Source organism: Silene latifolia, chromosome 7, assembly GCF_048544455.1.
Source record: "Silene latifolia isolate original U9 population chromosome 7, ASM4854445v1, whole genome shotgun sequence".
Classification (NCBI taxonomy): domain Eukaryota; kingdom Viridiplantae; phylum Streptophyta; class Magnoliopsida; order Caryophyllales; family Caryophyllaceae; genus Silene; species Silene latifolia.
In genome coordinates, this window is record NC_133532.1 from 44,502,068 (window position 1) to 44,510,987 (window position 8,920).

The 8,920-nt window shown below is 40.6% G+C and overlaps 1 non-coding gene across 1 annotated transcript; it reads left to right on the plus strand.

Moving 5' to 3' along the window:
• Positions 1-1,142: 1,142 nt before the first annotated feature.
• On the plus strand, positions 1,143-1,249 carry LOC141593542 (small nucleolar RNA R71). The gene has a single exon (XR_012521619.1). It is a non-coding gene; the product is annotated as a small nucleolar RNA R71 (small nucleolar RNA).
• The last annotated feature ends 7,671 nt before the right edge of the window (positions 1,250-8,920 follow it).

Consider the following 8,920-nt stretch of genomic DNA (forward strand, 5'->3'; position numbering starts at 1 on the left):
ATTCCGTGAAAGGAATCGAGACTTCCAAATTCTTCACAATTTCCATAAACTTTCCAAGTTGGTCATCAAATTTGGGCTTGGCTTGACGACTTGGAAAAGGAAGTCTAATCACAATGGGCTCCTTCTCCTTGACCTTGTCTTCATTTTTCTTTGAACTTTCTTCTTTTGATGATTCTCCATCTTTGGAGTTTTGCACAATTTCTTCCTTATCACTAGCTTCCACAACTTCATCCTCAACTTGCTTCTTCGGTGCTTCATACCTTGTACCACTTCTCAAGTGAATGGCACTAACCGTTTCATGTCTTGGGGGATTACTTTGAGGTGGTAATTGCCCCTTTTGTCTTTGTGAGCTTGAAGATGTTAGTTGAGTCAATTGGGTTTCCAACATCTTGGTGTGAGCTAGGATGTTGTTGATGGTGGTTTCCTTTGCTTGACTATCTTTTTGCATTTGAGTGAAAAATTCTTGTTGATTCTTTTGCATTTGGAGGACCGCTTTTTGGACATCAAAACCTTGGTCATTTTGGTGATTGTATGGATTTTGATTTTGGTAACCTTGGTTTTGATTGTAAAAGGGTCTTTGATTTTGGTTTCTCATGGGAGGTGGGGTGAATGTTGTTTGAGGGTTTTGAACATTTTGGCTTTTGTATGAGAGATTTGGATGGAATTTGGTGTTTTCATTGTAATAGTTGGAATAAGGGGTACTACTCTTGTATGCTTGGAAAGCATTCACTTGTTCATTTGTTCCCCTACATTCACTTTGGTCATGTCCCAAAGTTCCACAATTCTCACATATCCCACTTGGGATTGATGAAGATGCCGTCATGGCATTAACATGATGCTTTGGTAATTTTGAGACTTCTTCAAGTCTAGCCATAGCTTTTTCAAACTTCAAATTGATTGTGTCAATGTGAGCACTAAGTTGAGCACCCAATTGAGTAACGGAGTCCACTTCATGCTTTCCTCCCCTAGTAGCCTTGCGAGGTCTACTATATTGTGAGTTATGGACCGCCATTTCCTCAATTTTGTTCCATGTTTGATTGTCATCAACTTCGGTGAACATTCCATTTGATCCCATGTTGAGAATGTTCCTTGAATCTTCATATAAACCGTTCCAAAATTGTTGTACCAAGAACCATTCGCTAAGTCCATGATGAGGACATGAGCGACAAATTCCCTTGAACCGCTCCAAAGCTTCATACAAAGATTCTTCATCCCTTTGCTTAAAACCCGTAATTTGAGCTCTTAGCATGTTAGTCTTTTCCGGTGGGTAGAATTTTTTGTAAAAAGCTAGAGCTAGCTTCTTCCAAGAATCAATTCCGAGAGTGGCCTTATCAAGGCCCTTCAACCATTGTTTCGCGGTGCCAATTAGAGAAAAAGGAAATAAGACCCATCGAATTTGGTCTTGAGTTACACCGGTTTGAGAAATCGCATCACAATAGTCACAAAAGGTTTCCATATGAGAATGAGGGTCTTCACTAGGCATCCCCCCAAATTGGCTCCTTTTGACTAATTGGATAAAGGCGGATTTGGCAATAAAATTTCCGGTTAGATGTTGTGGTGTGGGAGTACCATTGGGTAGGTTCTCCTCGGTGGGTACGGAATGTGATGAAAACTTAGGCATTGTAGGTTGATTTTGTGGGGTATTTTGTAATGGGTTCTCCTCACCTTCTCTTGCAAAAGGGTTGATGAACTCAATAGTTGGTTGAATATCTACAACCTCACTAATACCTCTCAAATTCCTCCTAGCAAGTCTCCTATTGGTTGTCAAAGTTCTTTCAATTTCACGATCAAAAGGTAACAAATCACCTTGTGATCTTCTAGACATGCAAAATATCAAATAACTTGAAAACAATTAGAACAACCTTGAGGAGTTTTACTTCCCCAAGGCAAAGAAAGACACAACTAATAACAATGTAAGAAAATCTAAATCAAGCTAACACCGTCCCCGGCAACGGCGCCATTTTTGATCGGTCCGTTTCGTGTTCACAATTAAATAGATGTGGTCGTTGGGTCACGTCCGAATCAAAACACAATTTATAGCTTCACAAACAACTCTACAATTAGTAAAGAGGCAAGTAAAGGTCGGATCCCAAGGGACGGGAATTGAGATGAGATTTCTATTGAAACTAGTGGTGTCTTAGGGGTGTCACAATTTGGGTTGATGTAGAAGGTCACTAAACTAAAATAACAATGAAATAAGAGAAGCAAGATGAAAAAGGGTTGTAAACAATTGATAAAAAGCACTAGGGTGTCTTGGGGTCATAGGGGAATCATGGGAATTGATCATACAAACATGTTCTCAAATTATAAGCAAGCAATTATTGTTGTGATGGATTGAGTTGGGTTATATCAATCCTAGGAAAGTTTGGGTCCCGGAGCCGAATCGATTAGATTGTACAACACCTACAAGTCGACTTAATCTTCCCTACTCAACAACATGCATGGTCTAATGAGACTCGAGTTGGTTTATGTTTTACAAGTCTCATTGAAAAGATAGGTGATGGGTAAAAAATGCAAGGATTCATAGGCTCGCATTTCATCAAACATAACATGTGCATGAGTTGAGATCAAAACAAGCAAGCAAATAAAATATGAAAGCATATTAATTTAAGCATGAATCATTCCCCATGTTGGTTTCCCCTAATCACCCATTAACCCTAGCTAAGAGACTACTCACTCATTATCATGTTGATCATGCTAGCAAGGTTGTCAATCATACCAACAAAATGAAACATGATGAATAAATGAAAGTAATTAACAATAATTAAAAAGGGATTAAGAGAATTATACCTACTAATGATTCCAATAATAAAGCAAAGATAAAAGAAGTACTTGATGCTTAATTGAGAGGTTGTCAATCTCCCGATAATAACCCAAATAATCTTCAATTACCCAAAATAAAGGATGAACAAAAGAGAGATTAAGGAAATAAAACTTGTATTAAAACTTGATTAATTGTTGATTACAAAACTAAAGAGAGATTTGATTGATATTAATGTAACACCCCCATACTCCAAGTGCCTTACCAGAACCACTCAGGTATAAGGATACTACCATCTCGGTTGCCCGAGGTACTGAATATCATAAGACAATAAAGAAACGTACTTTTAAAGTAATTATAGATTAAGTGATTACATGTTCAAACCCAAAACTAATAAAAGGAATTACAAGGTTCTCATACGGTCTACAGCTAAAACTATCAAAGCTACTAGACTTCGTCTGACACAGCGGAAGACTTCTAACTGCCACGTGATGACTCATCCCAGCTATCCCATACGCGTCATATCACACCTGCTCAATAATCGCTCACCACCCCGAATGGATCACCACGTTTTTAAAACATTTAAACGGGTCAAGATTACTAATCACACAATTCAATACATATATCAACAATAAGATAAACAGACGACTTAACTATCACACACACACAACCAACCAACTCCAATCACCTCAATCATTGATCGTCCCTTTGGACCGGACTACCGCCGATGGGGGACCGCAGCCGTTCCCACCTAAGCCCCGCTCATCATACCGAGCGATAACCCTGTCCCATTAATGTGCACATCCCCTTCCGTGGCGGGTTCCACGAAGGGCGAAACTAGGGCGTGAAGTCACTCCCGCAAGTGACCCCACTCAGCCGAGAACGCATCTCGAGAACCATCAACAGCAATCACAACCACAAACACAGTACAATCATCATACCAAACAACTAACTACAGCACATCACCAATATCCCATTATGGGACTAATACTGAGTAGGAAATCCTACCTGGAAAGCACAACAGTCAGACGGTATCAACTTGTTTGTATCAAAAAGTCTCTTCTACGAACCCTCCTCCTATCATATAACACATAGAGGCTACACATCACAAACTACACACAAAACCCCCAATCTCTAAATTAGGGTTTAACCAAACTTAACAAAACATTATGAAAATTATATTAAAAGCTTACCCTCGACGCAGGGAACTCAACGATACAAACAACGACACGAATCGACCGTCCAGGACTCGGGAATTGCTAAGGATGCGATTAGGAAGATGAACTGGTTGCTTTCTCTCTTAAACAGGGTTTTAGGTTTTGTAAAAGTGATTTAAAACAATGACGACTATGTTTAAATACCTTAATCGCATAATTAACAAAACCCGAGAAAACTCCCCGTAAAACAGGACACTCGATCGAGTACCCAAGGTACTCGATCGAGTACCCCCTTACTCGATCGAGTACCCCGGCTACTCGATCGAGTACCCTAACAGTCGAAACTATTTTATCTCGCAACTTACCCTTACTCGACAGAGTAAGGGCTACTCGATAGAGTACCCCAAGACTTATAAATACGGAGTATTACAGTCTTCCCTCCTTAAAAGGAACTTCGTCCCCGAAGTTCAACCCATACATAAAAACAACCATACAGACTCGACCAAGACACAACAACTTAGCTAAGGACTCAAGAACTCGACCGAACATAGAACAAGAGCTCTTAACACCCACTCCACCAACTATGTTTACTTCCACAACATGACTCACTATATCGTATCTACCACATATATATCTCTCACGACACCAACTCCATACATAACCAACTACCATCCTCTAATGCTGCTAGCTCCATAATATCATCAACTATCAAATCCAATACCAAGACACTCATAGACATCAAACGGGATGTTACAATTAACTACTCTAAGAATTGATAAGAAGAACATACTCTTCTAATTAGACTAATGGGGTATTTATAGTGGAAATTAGGGGGATGCATTAGGGTTAACTAAGGGCTAAACTAGTAATTACACTTTTTAGATTGAGCAGGGAGGAGCCGGTATTTTTCGAAGGAAGGGCTTCTTTCTTTGTAGCTTGGAGAAGACGAAATTGCGCTGTACAGGAATCCGTGCGTTTTGGAGTCGGGACGGGCGGATTCTGGCGATGGAACACGGGCGGTTTTGAGTGAATCCGGGCGGATTGTGGTGGCTGCAAACCCGAGCGTCTTGGGATGAAACTGCACGGATTGTGCACGTGGAGGACGGCCGGATTGTAGACAATCCGCACGGATTGTGCCTCAACAACATTTCTTCTTCTTTTCTTCCCTTTTCTTCATAAAATCCTTGGGGAATTCCTTGGGGACTCAAGGATCCTTTCTCAACATTGCTCATCTACTATAATATGTACAAAGGCCTTCTAATCTTGTCTCTCCTTGATGCTTGGTCATTGGATTCGATCAATTTAGTCTCGTTTTGCCATGAAAATGCAAGATTTGCACTCCTTTCCTACCAAGGGATCAAAATCTCAAAGAATATGCAAAACAAAGAACTAAAGATAATAAATGACCCAAATATGCACTAAAAAGCATGGGAGCAAGGCTAATTCGGGGGCTAAATATGCGCTAATTATGGTCACATCAATGAGGCTCTTGCAGAATCGGATTGAATTATAGCCATGCAAGAAGAACTTCAACAGTTTGAACGGGACAAAGTTTGGCACTTAGTTCCTAGACCTAAGGATCGATCTGTTATTGGAACAAGATGGGTATTTAGGAATAAACTAGATGATGCCGGAATCATCGTTCGGAATAAAGCTAGATTGGTGGTCCAAGGTTATAATCAACAAGAAGGAATAGATTATGATGAGACTTTCACACCCGTTACTTGGCTTGAAGCTATTAGACTTCTGATAGCATTCATAGCTCATAAAGGAATGAAGCTCTTCCAAATGGATGTCAAGACAGCATTTCTAAATGGGTATTTACAGGAAGAAGTCTTCGTATAACAACCCCATGTATTTAAGAATAACAAATTTGAAGACCATGTCTTTAAATTAGACAAAGCCCTATATGGATTAAAGCAAGCACCAAGAGCTTGGTATGATAGATTATCAAAGTTTCTACTTGACAGTGGATTCAGTAGAGGATCTGTTTATAAAACTTTATTCCTAAAATCCGAGGGTTCTGACCTTTTGGTTGTTCAAATCTACGTTGATGATATCATCTTTGGATCGACCAACTGAAGTTTGTGCAAATATTTTTCTGAGTTGATGACTTCCGAGTTCGAGATGAGTATGATGGGAGAATTGAAATTCTTCTTAGGTCTGCAAATTCAACAAACTAATGAAGGCATTAAAATCCATCAACAAAAATATATCAAGGAATTGATTCGGAAGTTTGGTATGGAAAATTCTCATGCTATGCCTACTACAATGGTTGCAGACAAGAAATTAACCTTAGATGAAGACGGTAAACCTGTTGACGAAACTACTTACCGTGGGATGATAGGGTCGTTACTGTATTTAACTGCAAGTCGACCAGATATCATGTTTAGCGTATGTGTTTGTGCGAGATATCAGTCATCTCCCAAAGAGTCGCATATGACAGCTGATGCGTGTCTTTTATATAAGGTTTTCACCTCATTTTTACACGCATTTCTGTGCTTTTTATGTAGCATCTGGCTACAAATACCCCCGAATATTCTACTTTGGTTCGTTTATTGTAATTTGCAGGAATTGACCGAGGAGGAGCTAAATCGAGCCTCAATTGTCCCAATTGTATGCATTCATGGGAAATAAGGAGCCGGAGTCTAGGAATCTTACACTTTGAGGACGTATGAGCTGAGTTAAGGAAGATATTCAAGTCCTGATGCGCCTATGTAGCTCGATCGAGTACTTTAGTGCTCGATCGAATGCTTTATACACTCAACACTGGTCGATCGACCAGTTCATGGAGTCGATCGAGGAGATTCAGCAAGCAGAGCTCGATCGAGAGGATGTCCTAGCTCGATCGAGTGACTTGGTGTTCGATCGAGTAATCATCTTACTCGATCGAGGGGTTTTTCGTGTGCTTTTAGTTTATTTCCGCCTAATCCTCTATGGGCTTTTGCAATCAGTCCGTGGATTAGGTTTAAGACAATTTTTCAGTATAAGACTGAGGAGAACACTACGTTACTCTCATCTCCTTTACTACGTACATTTTTCATCTGTTACTCTTGTCACTGTTCCTTGAATTCTATTCTCTACCTTGCTACTCGAATTCGGTATTATCTATTTAATTTACTTCTTTATTGCATTTTATTGTTTTTAATTCCTTCTCTCTATTTACGTTTTAATCGTTCAATCAATTAGGTTATTCGTCATGTCTAGTTTTAATTGTTTGGCTATTGCTATTGTTAATCTGACAATTATGAGTAGCTAATTCCCTATGCTAAGACTATAGGGGACCCATGATTTGAAGGGAGAATCGAATTACTAGATCAATGCCGGTATCGTCTTTGTTGTTTAAATGCTACAAATAATTGTAATTGCCTAATTGAGTCGACGCAATTAGACCCTTATCCTTGGTGGATCTTGACCTGGACCGAAAGGTTGGAAGAGGGAGACTAGTAGCGAACAATAGAGTATTGCAGCGAGGGCGAAAGTTAAACTGTTTACACTTTAGGGTGAATTAAGGACCGAAAGGTGACGTTCGCTACCCCTTAGACCGTACTGCATTGATCTGGGACTTAGATTACTCGACCAGATGATTATGGTGAACCGCTTGTCTTAGCTATTCCCTTTTATCTGTTAACTCCTCCTTTTATTTCTCTTTCCCTTACTCTTTTAGTTTAGAAATCACAAATTATAAACCCCCAAATTGGTTACTTAGACGAGCCTAGTTTTAGCAGTCAATTTCCTACCTCTCTGTGGATTCGACCCGACTTCCCTAGCTATATTAGTTAGTTGGCCAGTTGGTTATTTTTGACAGGTACGCGACAGACGTGTCAAATTTTGGCGCCGTTGCCGGGGAGGTGGCGCAATTTTGTTGCTTAAATTAAGTTTGTCTTTTGTCTCAAGGAATTTATTCCTTGAGGCTGATCTCACTTTCTGCAAGTTTTGATAGTTTTGCAGATTAGCTGTTTGCCAAAGATGCCTACGATTACAGAGCATACGGAGCCATGTGGTAGATGTGGCGAGGAAGGACATGACCTCTACGAATGTGTAGCGAGTATAGAGCGCGCTCTTGCATATAAGAGGTACAAGCAGGGAGTTCCTTTCTCCCAGCTATATGAAGAGATAAAGAGCGTTCTTTGCCCCTTCTACGCCAAAGTATCACGACCAGCCTCTCCCTCTGCAAGAGAAGAAATTGCCGAGTTGAAATCCATTATGCCGAGTATGTCACAGAAATCTGATACGGTCATATCGGAATTGAAAGAACAAGTCGCACAATTGACACAGGCGACGGATCAAGCTAAGTTTATTCCAAGTTGCGATCCAGTCAGTGCAATGAACTTCCAAAATGACCCTCCTCATGAAGAAGACGAGGTTTTGGCAGTTAATGATGACTCAGATGAAGATTTAGACGAGTTTCTGCAAGAAATACTCGCTGCGTGTGCAGTAACCACTCGATCGGGCAACTCATCTACTCGATCGAGCGGTTCTGATCGTCCAGTCACTCGATCGAGTGACAATGGTGGTCGATCGAGAAGTGCAGAATTCCCAAATGGTCGATCGAGCGATGTTGCTATTCGATCGAGGACTTCAGCTGAAGAAAACACTCGATCGAGTGACAAGGCAGGTCGATCGAGTGAAACTGAAGAAGAAACTGGTCGATCGACCAGTAAAGATACTCGATCCAGTGCACTAAGTGGCGGAATTCCTAATTCATTATCTAGTACCGCCACCGTGTCATCTTCCCCTGCTGTGGAGACGACACGCATCGATAAGGGTAAAGAAAAGGTTGCGGGACCGCTCATCGCTACCAGGGTACCCTTTCCAAGTCGTCTGAAGGATGCAAAGATCGAGCAGCAGTACGGTAAGTTCGTGGACATCGTGAAGAATCTCCAGGTAACTGTCCCGTTTTCTGAACTTGTTACTCAGGTCCCTACTTACGCTAAGTTTATGAAGGATATTGTGACGCGTAAGAGGAATTTGAGCGAATTTGAGACGATTTCATTTATGG